This window comes from Vitis vinifera, chromosome 16 (assembly GCF_030704535.1).
Source record: "Vitis vinifera cultivar Pinot Noir 40024 chromosome 16, ASM3070453v1".
Lineage (NCBI taxonomy): Eukaryota > Viridiplantae > Streptophyta > Magnoliopsida > Vitales > Vitaceae > Vitis > Vitis vinifera.
Genome location: NC_081820.1, coordinates 7,235,001 through 7,256,034, shown reverse-complemented (window position 1 = coordinate 7,256,034; position 21,034 = coordinate 7,235,001). Strand labels below are relative to the sequence as shown.

The 21,034-nt window shown below is 35.8% G+C and overlaps 1 long non-coding RNA gene across 2 annotated transcripts in view; it reads left to right on the top strand.

The window, feature by feature from the left end:
* The first annotated feature begins 18,659 nt into the window (after positions 1–18,659).
* LOC104882047 (uncharacterized) overlaps positions 18,660–21,034 on the top strand; it is a 3,221-nt gene continuing 846 nt past the window's right edge. The window contains exon 1 of one of the 2 annotated variants that reach the window (XR_009464437.1): positions 18,660–19,080. This is a non-coding gene — a long non-coding RNA (uncharacterized LOC104882047). The remainder of the gene's footprint in view (positions 19,081–21,034) is intronic. The other variant, XR_787873.3, reaches the window with a different exon arrangement.

The window sequence follows — 21,034 nt, the reverse complement described above, 5'->3', positions numbered from 1 at the left end:
ATTAGGAGGTTTAAATGCATAGTTGGTAGTGGGTAGGTTGCCATGGTGACCGGTTATAATATTTCTGAATTATGAAAGAGTGCATTTTAATCATATAAATATCAAAAAAGTATTTTTCAAAAGTATATAAGTTGTATAATTTTTATTAATTGAAAAAGCTAATTCATTTCATGTTTTCAGGTGTGTGTTTTAATAATTGCAATGTCTTGAATATTTTTATTTCAATTTATGATTCATGGGATATTAAAAAAAATATTGTTTTAGTATGATTATTATTAAAAGAAATTACCCGTTTCAATATATTTTTTCAAGCATGAATTGGATATTTACAATAAACTCTAATCTTATTTTTATTTTTATTTTAATTTGTGATCCATGAGATGTTAAAAAGAAAAAATTATTTCAGGTCATGAATTGTTAATAAGAATAAATATTTTGGTGTGTTTATTATTCAAAGAAGCAATTTATTTTACTTTATATTTTAAAATGAGGATTTAATAATTTTGTTTCAAATTATGATTAATGGTAAGTTCAAACAATTAGAAAAACAAGTTTATGTGATTACATCAAAAGTTCTATAATTTATCCTCTAAGAAGCTCCCGACGAAGAATCAGAGACTACAAGTCGATGAATTACAATGATTTGCTTAGATAGTAACCTATATGTGTCATAGGCAAAACGAGGGGTCTACACATTAGTGTACCATTCAATCTTAGTTATCTTGTATCATTTGAGTGTAAAGTTTTGTACTAGGATTTTTTGAAATTATTTGTAAATCTTTGAGAGGAAGAATCTAAGTGTGAGGTATCACTTGGGGATTCTCAAGTGTGGGGTATCACTTGAGGGGTTGTTCAAGAGTGAGATATCTCTTGAGGATTGTAAAGGGTGCTTGGAGCCAAAAGTCCAAAAGGTGGATTGAAACCATAATCCAATTTTATTGCTTGAAGGCTTAGTTTGGAAGCCTTGAAATAGTGGAACCTAAAGCTTGGAATTGAAGTTAGAGGATAGTAGACATAAGCCGGATTGCGCCGGACCACTATAAAAATCTTGTGTTTGCATTCTCTCTTCCTAACTCTTTTACTTTATATGCAATTGTCTTTATATTGTTTTATTATATATTTGCATATAATCATCTCTTACACTCATATAATTTAAATTTGTAAAAAGAGACCATCACCCTATTCTCCCTTTCTCCCCCCTCTCCTTCCCATCTCTCCTCCTTCTAGGGTGATTACCTTAGGTTGGATTAACCTAATTTGTTTCTTTGGAAACCCTTAGGAAATGATTGGATGTTGTTCCCCACCCGAAAACTGACATTGGAACCCTAGGTACATCCTTAAGAAAATTTGGCACATCCAATCATCGTGCTATCGAGACCCTTATATCCCTTCCCATGCTCCATTTGATTCTTTGGGGACCCTTGAGAAGTGATTGAAAGTCGTTCCCCACCTTAAAATAAACTTTGGAACCCTAGGTACTTCGTTAAGCTAAATTTGGTACATCCAATTCTTAGGCTACCAGAACCCCTATCTCCTTTTGCATGGTCCATTTGCTCATTTGGGAACCCTAGGGAAGTTATTAGAGGTCGTTCCCCATCCTAGAATGGGCATTGGAACTTTAGGTACATCATTTAGAAAATTTAGTACATCCAATAGAAAATTTGGTACATCCAATCATTGAGTTACCGGGACCCTTAATCCTTTCCCATTGTCCATTTGATCCTTTGGGAAGCCTTGAGAAATGATTGAAGGTTGTTTCCTAACCTGGAATAGACTTTGGAACCCTAGGTACATCCTTAAGAAATTTTGGTACATCCAACCCTCGGCCTACTGGGATCCTTATCTCCCTTCCCATGGTCCATTTGTTCATTTGGAAACCCTTGGAAAGTGATTGGATGTTGTTTCCCACCTCAGAACAGACATTGGAACCCTAGGTACATCTTCAAGAAAATTTGGTGCATCGTTAAGAAATTTTGATACATTTAATCATCGAGCTACTGAGACCCCTATATTTCTTCCCATGGTCCATTTGATCCTTTGGGGACCCTTGAGAGGTGATTCGAGGTGGTTTTCTACCTCGGAATAGACTTTGGAACCCTAAGGACATCTTTAATAAAATTTGGTACATCCAATCCTCGAGCTACTGGGACTCCTATCTTCATTCCCATGGTCCATTCGTTTCTTTGGGAACCCTTAGGAAGTGATTAGATGTCGTTTTGCCACCCGAGATGAACATTGTAACCCTAGGTACATCCAATAGAAAATTTGGTGCATTGAATCCTCGGACTACCGAGACCCCTATCTCCCTTTCCATAGTTCATTTGTTCCTTTGGGAAGTGAATAGATGTCGTTCCTCACCTTGGAACGGACATTGGAACCCTAGATACATCCAACAAAAAATTTGGTACATCCAATCATCGGGCTACCAGAACCTCTATTTCCCTTCCCATGGTTCATTTGTTCCTTTGAGAACCCTTGGAAAGTGATTGGATTTTGACATTGAAACCCTAGATACACCCTTAAGAAAATTTGGCACATCCAATCCTTAGCCTATCGAGACCTCTATCTCATTTCCCATAGTCCATTTGTTCATTTAGGGACCCTCAAAAAGTGATTGGATGTCATTATCCACCTCGAAACAGACTTTGTAACCCTATATACATCCTTAAGAAAATTTGGTACATTTTTAAGAAAATTTGGTACATCCTTTAGAAAATTTGGTACATCCTTAAGAAAATTTGTTATATCCAATTCTCGGACTATGGGGACTCGTATCTCCTTTCCCATGGTCCATTTGTTCATTTGGGGACCCTCAAGAAGTGATTAGAGGTCGTTCCCCACCCCGAAATGAACTTTGGAACACTAGGTACCAAATTTTCTTAAGAATGTTGTAGACCCTCGATTTTGTTTTTCTAGTACATGTCCTATTAAGTATTTGTTCGATACTTTGCAGCAATTTTTCTGGTGGCCCATTACTACTTGTATAGCCTATCTTTTCTAAGCCACCTTGAGGACTATGGTTGAGGGATTTATCTAACTCCATTGTGACTCTTGGCAGCCCTACTTTAGACTTAATCCCACTTACGCACCCTAGGTCCACTTAGGCACCCTAGGCCCATTTAGGCACACTAGGTCAACTTAGGCACCTTAGGTTCACTTAGACACCTCAGGCCCACTTAGACACCTCAGGCCCACTTAGGCACCATAGGCCCATTTAGGCACACTAGGCCCGCTTAGGCACCTTAGGCCCACTTAGGCACCTTAGGATCACTTAGGTACCTTAGGCCCATCTAGGCACATCTGACCCACCTAGGCACATCTGACCCACTTAGACACTTTTCTAAGTTTAGTTTCACTTAAATTTGTTTTTCGTTTTTCTATATTTATCTATTTTATTGATTGACTTTTAAGATTAAGTAAGTTTCGATTTATTTTATCTTATTTCATTATTATTATTATTTATATTTTATTTATTCATTTTATTTTGAGATTGCATGAAAAGATTTTTATTTTATTTTTGGTGGTTTGAGTTTGACACTTTGATTTTTATTATATGTCGCATTAGTGTAGACCCTCAATTTTGTCCCTTTAACACATGTCTTTAAGTTCGTTTTCAGTGCTCCACAGTTGTTCCTTCGTGGCCCAGTACTACTCACCACTTACCTTTTTCTAAGTCACCTTGGAGACTTTGGTTGAGGGATTATTTGATCCCTTATTGTGACCCTTGGCAGCCCTAATTTAGACTTAGGCTTTTCTTGTGTTTATTGGCTTATTTTTATTTTATTTATTTTATTTTATTTTAGTTTTAGTTTTATGATTATCATTCACTTTTTATTGCTTCCTCTTTATATTATTTTCATTAACTTATTTATTTATTTATTATTTATTTTTGTTTATTTATTTATTTATTTTTTACCGTTTCCTAATTTATTTACTTGCTTATCTATTCATTCAATTTATTTAACTTCAAGAATTTCATGTTTTTGTAAGGAAACTTACCATTGGAGTTTAAGGAAGGTGGGACTCTCCTTGGAAGGTTTTGGAGGGGAATTTGAAATTGGGAGGATTGCTTTTGATTGGAAGATTTAAAAAAAAAAAAGAAGAAAAGAAGAAAGGAAATAGGAGAGTTTTCCTTTTTGGAAAGAAATTTAGGTCTTGAGGGGTGATATACGTAGTTGAGAAAAGAAAATTGGAGCAGGGGGACGCATTGAAAGAGACGTATTGGAGTCTTGGAGGAGGATTTCTGAGGATTTTTGGAGAAAAGCACAGACGAAGCGGGAAAAGACTAATTGCAATCAAGGCTGTCCAGGTATGTTGCTGGTTACTCTTGAAATTATTACCCGTCTTCGATTTCTCCGTGTGTTTTCGTTTCAGAATATTTGATGTAGTGTTGTTTGGTGTGGACGCAAAGGGCCACAAATTGTTTTGTTGATATTGATTGCTTATTTGTTTGCCTCAAACCTGTTCATGATCTTCCCCACAAGCCTGAGCCCATTGAAAAATCATGAGACGTGGCTTTATCTGATTTTCTTTTTATTATTCCTGTTTATTCTCTCCCCGTTGCCTCGTTTCTCCACTATACATGTTTTGAATCATTCCTCCTGGTTCCCTGGTGGCTGTCTACAAATGTTTCATATGAGTGGAAATTTGGAGAGGATAAGGATAGAGAGGACCCTGTGTTTCATCCAACGGAAATCAATTCAGAAATTGTCCTTTATACCAACTAGAAATTGATTCTGAAATTGAAGCATCATGGTGGAGTAGAGTGAGAGAATCAGAGCCAAAGATGACTCCTTCATTCTCTCTCGTGTTCTCGTAATATTGGTTTTCCAGCGCCGGAGTTTGTCAGACTGTCTTCATTGGGGTTATCTTCTTGTGAGGTTCAGTGGATTCTGGTCTATGGCGTCAAGCCTTCTCCAAAACGTAACTCGTTCTCTAATTCCAGCAAGAATGGCACCGCTGAGTATCTGATTGAGGGAAAAGAAGGCACCAATGATCACAGCGTCATTCATAAATGCGCTGAGATATAAAATGTTATCTCTAAAGGAGCAATCTTTTTCTTCTTCACCGAATATCTGTATGTTGGAATCTTCAAGGTTGCTTAATCTTTATTTTCGTTTTCCTTGGCTCTGTGGAAGGTTTCAACACAAAGAGTCAGCCTTGCTCATACAACGAAAAAAGAGATTTGCTTTCTTTTAATTGGGGATTCACTGCTTTCTGTGACATGTTTGATGTTCCCCTTGTTTCTGGGATTGTGTATCGAGTTAATCTGGAATATCTTAGACGAGATGTTTTCATTATAGAAGGCTGTGAGAGAAGCATTCTGCATACAGATTAGTTTCTTCCTTGAGGATTCTGTTTTGAATTGTTTATTCCTGGATGGTGAGGCATCAGAATATAAAACTTATGGCTCTTCTCATGCATGCGATTGATAAAGAATCACTCTAGTCTGAAGATCTCTCTGTTTTGCACTTCTTCATTGGGCAGTTGGCAAAAGTATCGTCACCCAGCACTGCAGAGATGTCATATTATGAGGTCTATATGGACAGATGTTATGATCTGTTGGAAGTCAAAGCAAAGGAAATTGCAATATTGGATGACAAAGATGGGCAGATTCATCTAAAGGGCCTATATCGTGTCCCAATAGGTTCCATGTCTGAATTTTATGAGGTCTTCTCTCGTGGAATTCAGCCAAGAAAAGTTGCACACACACAGGGCTTAATGATGTCTCTAGCAGAAGCCATGGAGTCCTTGTGGTATCTGTTTCCACTCCTTGTGATGATGGCTCCGATGCTGTTGTTACTTGGAAGTTGAACCTCATCGATTTAGCAGGTAATGAAGACAACAGAAGAACCTGCAATGAAGGGATACGTCTCCAAGAGAGAGCTAAGATCAACCAGTCCTTATTTGTCTTATCAAATGTGGTTTATGCCTTTAACAATAACAAGCCCCGAGTACCATACAGAGAAAATAAACTGACCCGGATACTGCAAGATTCCCTTGGAGGAACCAGCCGTGCATTGATGGTTGCTTGTCTGAATCCAGGAGAGTACCAAGAATCTGTTCATACGGTCAGCTTGGCTGCACGGTCGCGCCACATATCTAACTCTGTTCCATCAGCTCAAAAACAAGATACTCCAAATGTTAAAGTTGACATGGAGGCGAAATTGCGTGCCTGGCTTGAATCAAAAGGAAAGACAAAGAGTGCAGAAAGAATGAGGGCACTTGGTTCATCTCTTATGAGCAAAGCTCCTAATTCTTTGAGCTCTTTGAAGAAGCCCTGTCCATGTCACAGCTCCACAAAGGCAAAGGCTATTACAAACCAAGGTGCTTCTAATGCTAAAGAAAGGGTTCTTTCTGTGCAGCACAGAAATTTATTCTACAATGGAGATTCAGTTGATTCTGGCACAGAGCGTTTCAACTTTGCTGCTGAGAACAATACCAACAATACAGAAGAAGAGTTCAAGGCTGGTGGGGATGGGAGTGCCTCAGAAACAAATACAATTTTACCTGATGATGCATTGGCAAATGACAAGAAGATTCTGAAGCTGTATACTTGGAAGCTTCAGTTTTTAAGGCTCTGTTTCCTTTCATATACTGGGATCCATTACCCAGCATAGAAGAATTCTTCTACTTTGAGGGGCTTAGTATCTGCTCAACAGATTGGTACAGTCTAGGTAGGTTTAGGCAGTGATGCGAGCTTAATCTCTGCGAAGATATTGCCATAAATTCTGTAATAACTACCTTAACTTATGGTCAAAATAGCACCATTGTTCCCAGCTAAGAGCTGAATGTCATAAATTTGTTTGAAGAATTTAAGAAGTTGAAGTAAAGAAAAATCATAAGAGTTGAAGCTCCATCACAATCCATTGTAGCCACAAGGTTACTGGCGCATGATGGACTAAGTGCAGAACAGCTTGCTCGGGGTCTCAAGTCTTTTGAGTTGAAGACGACCTTTGAGGATGTTTTCCCTGCTGAGGCAACAAGTGTCAAAGAATACCTGCAGTAGGTTCATGAGATGGCAATAGTTTCCGCTATCCAGGAAGCGCAGAAAAATAATCTTAAAAGTTTAAATGATTATATGATGAAAGTTATGGATAAGCTTGCTACAGCTTTCAAGAGTGCTTATGACAGTTTGGGCCTTGAGACATCTTGTGGTAAATCTGCTAACATACAGAAAATTTGGTATCTGATGTAGACATTAATGGTTGAGGATACAGTTGTTTAACGGGAATTGTTTCATGTAAGGTTCTGACAAAGTTGATCTTCCTGAATGAAATAGGGAACACATCCCAAATCGTGACTGAACATACAATATTTGATCACAAACGGAGACTGGTATTCAACAAATCAGAGACCCCTGAGTCTGATTCTACAATTCTGACCAAAGAACACTTCTCTGAGATCTAGCCTGTGCTTCATGAGGTCTCTTTTTGACACATTGGAAAGAACTAATTCAAGTGAAGCCCCGAAGGCTACTATAGTTATTCCAGATTCAGAGCCTAAAAAGATGGAAAAAGTTGCTTCAGGGTTCATCTGGAACTCAGCTAGTTTAGGTGGAAATCTGGTGATGACACCAAGGAATCATTTCCCCTCTGGCATACAGTATTTCTGTCATTGGAGATGCTCTGGCCAAAATTGTTTATTCCAGATTATTTGATTGGACTGTGGATAAGATTAATAATTTTATTGGGCAAGATTCTGATTCAAAAGTTTTAATCGAGGTCCTGGATATTTATGGATTTGAGAGTTTCAAGACAAGCAGTTTTGAGCAATTTTGTATCAATTTGGCAAAGGAGAAACTGCAGCAACATTTCAATCAACGTGTATTCAAGATGGAACAAGAAGAATATACAAAAGAAGAAATTGACTGGAGTTATATAGATTATGTTGATAATCAAGATATTCTTGATCTCATTGAAAAGGAACTTGCTAACATGAAGAAGCTGAACACAAGCTGAATGTAGCTGATGAACGGGAAGAACATTATATCTTGATAGAGATACGAGTCAAATCTTGTCAAGGAACTTGTGCACAAATGGAGGAGAATAATTTCAAGGCAACTGATGATGTATATGAGCTGCATGAGAACAAAAGCATTTAGGCTGCTCAAGTAGCCCACAAGTATGAAGCGAACAGTTTGGAAGCAAATCAAGTAGCCCACAAGTATGAAGCGAACAGTTTGGAAGCAAATCAAGTGGCCCTTGGACAGGAGGAGAAATTAAAGATTGTCGCTGAGTCATAAGGTATTCATAAGGATTTCAAGGCAGCTAAGTGGAAAATGTACTGGTTGAAGAAATATTCGAAGCATCAAGCATGACTGATAGTGATGCAGAGCAAGAAGAGAATAAGATCAGAATGGACAATTCCACAGGGTCAGAATGTGAAAGAAATCGCTCAAAGCTGGCATCGACTTCATATGGGGAACAGTTTGATCAAAGAATAGATGAATTCTCCAGATGCTCAGAAATCACGTCAAAAGAAGCTTTGGATTCGGGGTCCTCTGACAAGAATCATGCCTTTGCCTCTAGTGATTTTAGTGACTGATATTATTTTGGTGGTGCTGGACATGAGCAAGGACTCGAATGAAATATGATTCTGCCTACGCATGGAGTTACTATCAACCTTCGTGTTTGCCTTTTACATGATCCTGCTGGTGAGCATCCCACATGGAAGTATTGACCCAAGCATGGCAGGCCATGCTGTTATTTTGGCCTTAATTTGAATGCCCGACTACCACGGTGGATACTTAGTTTCTGCGAACTTGAAAACAAAATTATTCTCATTGAAAGGATTCACCAATACTGCCAAAATCCCAGGAGAAGCTCCACTGATCATTGAGAATTCTCGCCCTCCATCATCGTGGCCAGAAAATGGAACAATTGAACTAATTGATCTAAAGGTCCGCTACAAGGGAAGCCTTCCTGTTGTGCTGCATAGTGTAATCTACGGATTTCCTGGTGGTAATAAAATTAGAATTGTTTCTGTTGCTACATTCATTGCCACCATATCAATTGTTGTTACTGCTCCACGTGCAAAACTGCAAGAAGATTATCAGGATAAATTAATGGCTGCCAGATATAGTGGCATAGGAAGCAAACACAGCACTACACATATGAAGCTTCTAAATGAGGACAAGTGTTACAACTTTAATGGTGGCCACATATCAGCTAACTGAGGAGAATGTCAAATCTGCTACTGCTTATGTGCTTCTCTACAGGAAGGTGAGAATCGACGATGCTGCTGTAAGCAATAGAGCACGATCCTGTACAGGTTATGACAATACCTCCCACCTAGTAGATGCCACATGTAAACGACTAATTCCTCCACGATTTAGTCATCCTTCTGAACCTGCACGTTGACAACCATATGGCCATCCCTCTTCTGGTCAAGTTTAAGATTAACTTGCTGTTAGTTCTCTTCTTCACATGTATGGCCACCTCGGTGCTTCTCCATCACTCAATCGAACAAAGTAGACAGATAGGATGATGTTATGAAGATTATTCAGCATGTCTAGAAACTCATGAGAAGTAAGTGTGGGTTCAGAAGTCAAGTTCAGTAGCAATGCCGAATGAATATTCCAGCAACCATAGCTCATTTGCAGCCTTATGTGCATCCTCATTTATCTTAGCTGTGTCAACCATGATAAAAATGCTTACTAGCACAAATGTTGAAGACATCCCGCCAAACTGCTTTGATCAATTCAACGTAGAAATGAAAAGAGAAACAGAAGAGTCAAGCTCACAGGAAGCACAGTTAGAGGACAAGCTTGTGAATATCTTTGAGGCTAATTCGAAAAATAGGACACTACAAACAAATGCCATAACTGAAACTAGACCACAGGCTGAAGAGGTTGACAACATGAAGCTTGAAGAAACCTTATAATTGGTGTTTCAATTTCCAGCTAAGACATGTGAGAATACAAACAAGGAGATGAGTGGGGTTTTCTCAAGATGCCCTGTCATGCAACAGAATCGATAGCAAGAAAGTTTCACGCGAAGAAGTTGCTGAATCTTACTGACTGAAGCATTAGTTGAGGCATGGGTTAACAGTGAAGCCAGAACTGAACCAGAAACTCGTCTAAGAGAAGCTGAGGAATGTGAAGCCACACTGGTTCAGGCCATTTGAAGAACTGAGGCAAACGCTAAACAGAGCAACAGGCTGTGTTTAGAAAGGATTGGTTCTGTAGAGACATTGAGGATCTTTAAAAGGTTATTAAGCTGGTGAACATCAACGTAAAGAGTCGATCACTTAAGTTCCTGAATCTTCTAGGCCTCTTTTAAGGCAGATTGAAGTTATGCAGGAGACAACGGCCAGAAGAGCAGAAGCTTGTGCTACTGTTGAAAGATCTCTGAACTCTCGACTATAGGAGGCGGAGGCTAAAACCGTGACTGCTGAGAAAAACAAGAGATTTGTAAATGAACGCTTGTTGCAAACCTTATCCAGAGCAAATGTCCTTGAAGCATAAATTTCATGTCTTAGAGCAGAACAGACATAGCTGAGTAGGTCTTTAGAAAAGCAGAGACAGAGAGCAGCTGAAAAATGGCAGAGGGCATCAGTACTTCAGAATTTCGGATTGGAGTCCTTCAGAACAAAGTCTTTGCTGGAACTCGAAGTGGTTGAAGTCAAGATACTGTCGTTATTATTGACATCAGCAAGTGAGAAGCTGGAGGTGAAACAACCATTTGTAGATTGAAACACTGCATTAGACTTCAGTTTTGTCCATGTAAATAGTTAAAAGAAGCAAGCCAAGCAAACACCACTGGTAATAAGATCTCAGAATATGAGTCTTTTGAGCTACACCTTGAGATATCTCACAGAGCTAGAGGCGCCAAGAAAGTGATCTTTAGTAGATCCTCGCTGACATCAAGACAATTTTAATGGCCACATCAATAATACCAAATAGAAACGAAAGGCTACTTCAAACACAGCAGTATTCCGATTCAGAAACTGAAGCCTTTGCTACAGCTACATCTTTGAACAATAGAGAGCCACGAAAAGTGCTAAAGGAGGGCAGAATGTATTTTGGGATTCAACATCAGCAAGACAGTCTCAAACCTTATTCCCAGGCTCCACTCAATCATGGCAACCTTGCTACACACACCTTCTCCTCTATTTACTTCTTTGATTGGGAACTTATTGTTTTGAATTGAATTTTCGAACCATTGTCCAACTAAACATTCCCAGCTTTGAAAAATCCATCTTAGGAACATCTAGGTATAAAATCCCAATTTTAACATACTATTTGCTGCCATTTTCCTTCGGGCATGCACTTTCACTGTTTTATCTGATTTTTAACTATTTTCATGATTTTCTTGATTTTCAACAAGCATGAATAAAATTCATGATTCCAAACAATGGAATTCATGGAATCAACTCATGCGAAATTAATTAGGGCTTTGGTGGGGGCCCGACATTCATGATATCCTCTTCAATAGTGTTTGTTTGACATTCGATTAATTGTGTTTTCTCTTTGAGACACGTGAGATTATTATGCACCTATTATTAAGCAATCTTGTTTCCCATAGTGGCGTTTTAGCTTGCTATCCAGGTACGCTCCTTTACACCTATTTTTGAGAATTCCATGGACACATGTGTTATTGATGACTATATCCATGCATGATGTGATTTTTGGATGTCTTGACATATGCCTGATTTGCTTGAATAAAACAAATGTTGTGTGCTACATTTCTACACTAACTTTTATGTTTTATGATAACTCTTGAAGAGCGGTTCAGGTACGCACCTTAACTCTCCTTTATTGCAATTTGATTGTGTTTGGCATGCCACTCTCTAAAATCACCTAGCCTATGTAGGTATCTATAATTAACGGATTAATTGTCACACTTCCCTTAACTTTGTCAGTAGAGACCTTTATAGGGCTTAGAGGGGTGCTACCTTTTAAAGGTACCTTCCCAATAAGTAACCTGATCCCCGGACTTAGACTCAGGTTTCCCAAAGACATGCTTTTTCCAAAACTATGGAGTCACTTTTTAGGGTTTTTCTTTCTTATTTTATTTTCCCTTTAAAATAAAAATAAAATAGGTGGCGACTCCAACTTTTCTAAAATCAATTTTTCACAAATAAAAAAGCGAGTCTCGCCCGATCGAGTGGGGGCGCACGTGAAAAATGCGGGTCCACAATTAGTTTAATTTCTTTTTATTTATTTATTGAATATGTCTAATATTTATTTATTTATGTATTATACCTTTTATCTATTTGTTCCTATTTTCTTGTTTATTTATTTAATCACTTCTTCAAAATTTAGTGAAACCAATGTTGACTTTTTAATCACTTGAGTTGTTTCGACTTCGGACATGCATGAGATTGCCTAAGTAATTTTTAATCGAATAATCTTGTTCCTTTCATCCTCTTTTATTTTATTTATCTTCAATCTCCTAATTTTATTTTCTTTCTTTCTTTTTATTTTTTTATTTTGCATGAGGGCCCCAAGCTGCTATTGACTCTTGAGGGAATACACGGACCTTTGAAGAAGAAAATTCAGCATGTATATAGATGGAAGGGAGGGTCATGTTCAGGCTGGTGAGTGGTCTTTCGAATGAAGTCAACGGGAAGAAATGCTGAGCTGTGGAGAGAGAACGCATGATTTTGGAAAGATCGATAAGGCAGCACGTGGAGGTGAAAGATCCAACATTCTGGAATGGAAGGTAAGAGTTGACTAGTTTTTTTTCTTTGGAAGTGAGGAATCACGCTGGTCTGAAACAAATAAATAAATAAAGAGAGAAAAGAAAAGAAAAGAAGACTGGATTGAGAAGATATTAAGAAAAAAGAAAAAGGAAAGAAAGGATGGAGTTCGTTTTTGGAAAAAAAGAATATAGGAGGCTGCCATTAGAGAGGATGGATAGGGGGGTGGGGGGTGAGTTTTAAAAGCGGAGAGACGCTGCTGTTTTTGGACACACATATGCAATCACCGCCCATTCACCCCGCGATTGAGAAGGTACAGAGGTGAGAGGCTCACCATTTGACGAGAATAGCCGCATGAATCTGGAGGTGAGAGGCGTACCATTTGAAGAGTACAGCCGCATGAATCTGGAGGTGGGAGGTACACCATTTGAGGAGAACAGCCGCATGAATCTGGAAGTGGGAGACGCAGCCTTGAGGAGGATTTTTTTTTTTTTAGGAGAACAACCTCCATAAGTCTGGAAGAGAGACCCAGCCTTGAGGAGGATTTTTTTAGGAGAACAGCCGCATGAGTCTGGATGCGAGAGGCGCACCTTTGGAGGGAGAATAGTCGCATCGGTTTTGAGGTGAGAGGCGCATCATTGAAGGGAGCACCAGCTTCACCAAAGAAAAGAAATCAAGAAAGGATGAGAAAGGGTGATTTTTTCTGAGCATGAGAAGGCAGCCGCACCATGGAGCTTTTCTTTTAGAGCAGCTGCACCATTCTTGACGTGAGGAGAACCATTGGCAAGCAAGCACAGGTGCAGCCGCACCCTTGAGGAGAAGCAACTTCTAGAGGTGCAAGGTGCAGCCGCACCCTCGGGGGAATTTCCGGAACAGCCGCACCATTGAGAGAACTTCCGGAACAGCCGCATCATTGAAAGACAAGAGAAGAACCAGCCGCACACATCCAGATTTGCTCCAAGCACAGCAGCTTGTCATTTGCTTGCCCTTCATCGAATCAAACGCACACATCCGGGCTGTTTTGATAGCGCCACAGCAGGTTAGTATCAAGCATAGAAGCCGGAGTTCATTTGCTAGCCCTTTCACGTCAACCTCGCACCATTACGGGTCAACCTCGCACCATTACGGGTTGTTTTGGAGCACGCACAACCAGCTGGTTTTGGCCAGTCGAATCATTCAAGCAGCTGCCACTTTGGGAAGACTACTACCCGTACACACATCCGGTTGGGTAAGCTTCTCTATTCTTATATTTTTTTAATCCATCAATACAATATGTTAAAAGTTCTTTGTAGATTTACTGTTATGCCATTATAAGTCATTGTTAAGCTTGATTTCTATTTATCTGTATGCTAACTACTTATCTATTTATTAACAAGATTTGTGTTATAGGCTAGAGACATAGTTTTAAAATTTGTCTTAGATAGTTTTTCTTTAATTTAATTTTTGGTTTAAGAGAAATTTGTGTTCATTAAAATAGTTAATATTAAGTGTTAAATATTTGATTTTAGGATTGCCATAATTGGTGTTAAAAATATTTTTAAACTTAGATTTCATTTTAATAATGTAAGTTTATTTAGAAAATTGATTCCATGAATTCGTATTTTTTTTAGTTGTTTTCATTTAATCTGATTCATTTTAATTATTTTAGGTGTTTTATAATTTTAGGTCATTAATAAAATCAATTCTATACTTGAAAATTCATGCCTTTAGTTTACCCTGATTTAGTTTCACACATCTATTCAGTTTATGTATTTTATATAATACTAGCTCATTAATAAAGTCAATTCTATGTTTGAAAATTATTGTTTGCCTTGATTTAATTTGGTTCATTTTAATAAGTCTAGATGCGTTTGTGTGTTTAATTGATCACTGCTAATTCTTGATTGTTACTCTTAATTGATATGTTTCTTGAATATTAGTCATTAATTCTTGGTGGGTATCTTGTTAGCTTATTTGATCTGAGTGTGGATAGTTTATTGTTTAGGTATTCTCTGGTAAAATTTACTTTTCGGAGGCCATAAAAAAATAGTGAAGATTGACCTCCATTCTCACCACTTCAAATTTTTCTCGGTTGTCAAAAAATCTATTTGGTGATTTTGTTTTCTTTTGTTTTGCCTGGTATTTTGTCTCATACATTTTGTTGTTTTTTTAAATTAATTTTTTTTATTTTAAAATAAAACACTTTTCTTAAAAGATCCCTTTAAAAATCTATTTAAAAAAAATAAAATTCATCTAGAGTCCTTGGAATCAAAATCTCGTTTTCTTAAATAATATGCAACCTTTTTTTTTATCGGTTTGCATCCTTCTCAGTTTTCAATGAAAATTTTGGTTTTAAATAAAACACGAATCAAAGCTTGTGGTTCCAAATAAATAGGATGATTCTAGGCTAGATTTGTGTATATCAATTGGGGAATTGGTGAAACCCCTACATGAGAAATTTTTTCAAAATTCTTCCTTCCTACTAGTTTTCACTTAGCCACTAACCCTTTAGATAGAAAATTCGTTGTAACAGCCTTAGAATGTTTTTAAAAATTTTCCAAAACTTGTATGACTTTTCTCACTTCTCGAACTTGAATTTAAAGTTTCGTTTGAGTTAGAAAGCCACTCTAGAATAGAAGATATAAACAAGTCTTTAAGAAGGCTCTGATTTCACCCAGTTCTGGACACCTGAGAGATTTTTGCAAAAATAAAAATACCAGATGACTTTTTAAATTTGATTCAACATTTTTATTCAATTTTATGCTTCTTGAAATTGATATTAGACACATAAAATATTGAAAAATGTGCCTTTTTGAGGGAGATATTATTTTTCAAAGTTGTACCTACTGTGCATGATGGGATCTGGATATCTGAATAAATTGGAGCATTTTAAAAATATTTTTGAGTATTACCCGACCCTAAATTTATTTTTCTTGTGATATAGACACCTTAAAAGATATGTGTAATTTTTTTATGATTTTATGTGTTCATTTAATATTTTTAAAAAATTCGTTTATGTATGTCAATTTTTCTTATATAATCTGGACTTTGTAGAATCTTTAGGTGTCTTTGCTGCAATCTGTCCTTTGAATGAGTGTTTGCATTTTGGCATCTTGTTCTAGATGTGTAGGAGTTGTCTTCTAAAATTTTTCGTAATTAAATTCCACTCTAAACCATTTTTTTTAGAAACTGTTTTTTGTTGCCCCCTTTGCTATTTGATGAAATCATGTCTCTTTATTTTTTAGGAATTATATAGAAGATATAAGTGATAATTGATGGTTTTGTACATTGTGATAATTTTTTCTAGGCTAATTAGATAACAAGCATGCTAGGACTTCTTATTTTATTGTTTGTTATCTAACCTCTCATGTCTTGTGGAATCACGTTACAAGTTATCTATGCTATCCAGGTACGTCTCCTGTCGCCTACCTTCTAAATTCTATAAATATGATTGTCATTATGAATTATACCTATGTTTGAGAATGCTTGGGATGTCTTGAAATTTGCTACATTGTTTGATCATTCATGATAAAACGCATGTTGGGTGATATATTATCTAAACTAACCATTGATGTTTTATGATAACGATTAAGAATTGGTTCAAGTACGCACCCTAACTCTCCTTTATTGTGATTTGATCTTATTTGGCATGTTATTTTTTGAATCACCTTAGCCTACCTAGGTATCCTCAATTAATCAATTAATTGTCACATTTCCTTTAACTTAGTCAGTAGAGACCTTTATAGGGCTTAGAGAGGTGCTACCTTTTAAAGGCACCTTCCCAATAGGTAACCTGATCCCTGGACCTAAACTCAGGTTTTTCAAAGACATGCTTTTCCAAAACTATGGAGTCATTTCTTTAGGGTTTTCTTTCTTGTTTTATTTTCCCTTTAAAATAAAATAAAATAAGTGGCGACTCTGACTTTTCCAAAACAAAATTTTCACCAAACAAAAGCGAGTCTCGCCGATCGAGTGGGGGCGCACATGAAAAATGCGGGTCCACAAATGTACTTTAGGTTTTGAAGTCTATTCCAGGGTAGGGCTTTACCTCTAATCACTTCCCATGGGTCCCTAATGAAACAAATGGATTATGGGAAGGGAAATAAGGGTACTAGTAGCCCAAGGATTAGATGTACCAAATTTTGTTAAGGATGTACCTAGGGTTTCAAAGTCTATTATGAGGTGGGGAACAACCTCCAATCATTTCTCAAGGGTTCCCAAAGGATCAAATGAACCATGGGAAGGGATATAGGGGTCCCGGTAACCTAATGATTGGAGGTACCAAATTTTTTTAAGAATGTACCTAGGGTTCCAAAGTCTATTCTAGGGCAGGGAATGATTACTTCTCAAGGGTTCCCAAAGATGTCCAAGGATCCAAAATTTTCTTAATACAATATTTCTCCACGAATGTCCAAGGACATTGATTCTAAGAAAGACAATTCCAAATCTAAGGAGTTACAAACCCTTTTTAGAGTTTTGCATCATGTACTTGACCAAATGCTACTATAAGAAAAAAGGTCATTGTTGACATATATTGTCCTGACTTAAGGCAATATATGTCAATATTGTCTATTTAAATGAACAATAATGACATATACAACTTGTTTAAACCAATAATGGCATATATAAAATTTTTTGAATTCTTTCATGAATTATATAATAGAATCTTGATAGATAATTTATAAGTCAATGTATAGTTAATATGTTCATATGTCAAGGTACTTAAATAAAAACAATAATGATAACAATTTGTTTGATATGTGTAGATCTAATTTACTTACTAAGTATTATAAATTGAAGTGAGAACAATCTATTTTGATTAAGGAAGTCAATGTTTATTTAATAAGTTATTTTAATAATGCTAATATCAATTTTCATTTTTTATTTATCAAATTGATTAAATCATTTTTTAGTCTATACCAATAACAATGAAATAAATTTTTATAAATCATTTTTTATTCACTAATTTTAGTGAAATAAAATTTGCTACATTATGGTTTTTTTTAATAACTGATATAAATAAAATCAATCTTAATAAACTATTTTTTTATTCATTGATGTTAATAAATATTTTTTTTTTTGAGTTTGTATTAATATAATCTATTTTTATAAACTATTTTTCATTATTTTAAAATTAGTAATTAACTTGAATTTAATTTAAATGTAATTAATTAATTTATGTGAACTTGAAAATTAAGATAATTGAAATTTTAATTTATAAATTGATGGGCATAATATTAGGTTTCAAAATTTTACTTTTTAAGTTAACTCATACAAATTTAGATATTAGGAAAGAATAAAATTAATTATAGTATATTGGCATTATACAAGTTATAAATATATTCCATAAATTGATTCTCATAAAGTTAACTATCATATAATAAGAATTTAAATTTTGGTGTGATAATATTAATGTTGGTGAAATATGGATCGTTTATTTTATAATCTCATCCTTACCATTCATTTCAATTAGGAAATATTTTGTGTTGTTGAATGACAAGGAAAAGATTTTATAAAAAGGAAGTGTGAAGGTGACATAGGGGATTTAATCTTAGTGAAAAAAGAAAAAAGAAAAAATTGGATATTATAATAAGATGTTAGAATAGACTCACTTGAGAATCATTGCTCCAATCGTGATTTTTCGTTTTTTTTTTTTATAATAAAAGTCAATATCGTGTTGTTTCCATCATTCAGGAAGCTATTTAATTATATATGTTGAGTTGAAATTAGCAAAGTAGACAATAAGATATGTAACTTTGTGACTACATATTATAATAGATTTAGAGTCCATTTGTGATTGATTTTAGTGTTTTTAATAATAACCCTTCCATTATAAATACTTTTAAGGAAAATTAGTTGGTCTGTAGATATTAGCTAAAAAAAAAAAAGCATTTTGATAATGATCAATAAAAGTGTAATTTTTATTTTGAAGGATTACATATTATTATTTCTATAATTTTAGAAATGATTTTAAAAATTCTAATGTCTAAACATAAATAAAAAGGAGTGTGTTCGATGATATTCCTATTCTAAGTGCTTTTAATTAATATTGCAATTGTATTATTTTGTAAACTAATTTTCTAGATATAATCTAATTAAGGAAAATACAATATCCGAACCATAATTAAGCTCAACCCATTTCGATATATTCAGACCTAGTCCAAGCGAATATCCAGGTCCTAGCTTATATTAGGGTTAGGGTTTCACCGAATTCGAATTTCCTCGGTGAAGAAGGCGAAGATCAGAGAGAGAAGGAAAAAAAGAAAATTAATGGCGTCGACAGTGGGATGAGGTGCAGCGGTGCAGTTCTGGAGAGCAGCGGGGATGATGTACATATCCTACTCGAACATCTGTGCGAATCTAGTGAAGAACTGCCATTCAAATCCGAAGCCCTCACTCGCGAGAAGGTCCATTTCTCCATTTCCAAATGGGATAATGGCGTTCCCCAGAAGCCCAGTAATCCTCTATCTCTTTCGATTGTTGGTCTTTTCTTTAATTTGTTTTTGTCAATCCGCTTGGTTGCCGAGAAAATTTGAGGAAAAAGATAAGGAATTAAAGCATAAACTCATCATAGCTTCATTTTGTCTTTTTCATTCAATTTAGTGGTTTGGTGACTTTGGATCTTTTTAGAATGCTTTTCAGATCTGTTTGGTTGTCGAGAAAAACTGAGGGAGAATGAGATTAAAAAAATTGCATAGAAAATAATCATAAGCTCACTCTTTTTGTTTCAATCAGTTTTGGAATTTTTTTTTTTTTTCAAATTGTAGTGTATGTCATATTTCTTGGTAACTGATTGTTTGATTAACGAGAATCTTGGTTGAAATTAGGATTTGTTTGGCTGTTGAGGCATTTTGAGTAAATAAGGGTGAAATTTTGAATTATTTTTCATTAGCCTGAACGAAACTTAGACTATACTGGGCATTATAGGACTTTTTTATTTTATTTTCTTTTTTTTTTTCCACTGGAAACTGAAATAGCAATGTAAAAAGAATGATTCAAATTTTCATTCTTTTGTTTGTTCCTTTGATTCTCAACAAGCAATTGGAGGGTTAGGATTATTTTGACTTGTACTTTTTGGTTGAGATATACACTACGAAAGGAAAATGCTATAATCTTACTCTGAGCCCATGTACTAAATGACTTGGATGTTGCCACGACAACACCTTGTGCCTAAGATGTCAGAGCAATGGGTGAACATGTCAGCATGCATGGTGCGAACTGTCAGCATGCATGATGCGAACTGTTATCATTGTGAAGAATTGGTAATAGGTTTGCTAACAGTATTTTCCATTTCCCGTGTTAGTGATGATGTTGGTTGCGTTAACCTTTGTCTTCACAAATGTGTTTCCATCTCTTGCCTATGGTGTTGATGTGTGTTTAGAGTGGTAGAGGAATTATAAGGAACTTATAATCCCCTTGGTTTTCCATGTGACTTATTAATAGAATGTAGACAAAAGCCCCACTCCATGCTCTTTCTGATTGTGAAAGGTTGTTTGACCTGCTGTTGTTGTTTTTTCCAAAAATAAATAAATATATATTTTTTTTTTTAAGCAAGAGGGAATTTATTTGAAAAAAACCTATTTGACTGTTAATGAGTCTCATAGGTCAGCGGATAATGTACTTCAAGGTAGAATCTTACAAAGTTTTGAGACCTAAAAGGGTGATATACTTCTGCTGAAGAGCTTAATGGATAGGTTTTACAATTTATCTTTTTTGCATGTTAAATAGAAACCTCTTCACCATACAGATTATTTATTTATTTATTGATTAATACTTCATTAGAAGTTATAACTGTGACGAATAGGCTTCTATAGGTGAAAATCCTTGCTTGTTCAATGTTAGACTGCCAACAATATGTGGTTGTATAAATCAATTTCATTCAGTCTGCAGTATAAAATTCCCTCATTAATTTATTTTTTGTTGTTTGCTATCTAATTTCCCTGCTTTCTAGTTAGCTGTCGAGTGTGTTAGTAACCATATTGGTGAATGTTTGCTTTTGATTATTTTCAACTAGTGATGCATATTAGTTGTGTAATATGGAAATTATTTTAGTGTTTGTCATGAGATAACTATCCACTTCTCTGAATTTTCCTATTATCTTTGATCTTTTCTTTATTGTGTGACAATATAAAAAATATTCCCTAGTATAAATGTTGTTAATAAAATAAGAGTGTTTTATATCCACAAGGTTTTATTAATTAAACTGATGAACATTGTTGAATCTGCAAGCTTGGGATGCAACCTTCTTGATAAAATTAGAGAATACAATTGGCTCTACAAGCTTGGGATGTAGTTTGGGGTGGGGGAAATGATGTTAGCCACAGGGAAGTTTGATTATAAGGAGGAGCTAGTTTTCCCATGTTGGTGCTGCTTGTGAAAAATTGAAGGAGAATATCCTTGATTTTTTATT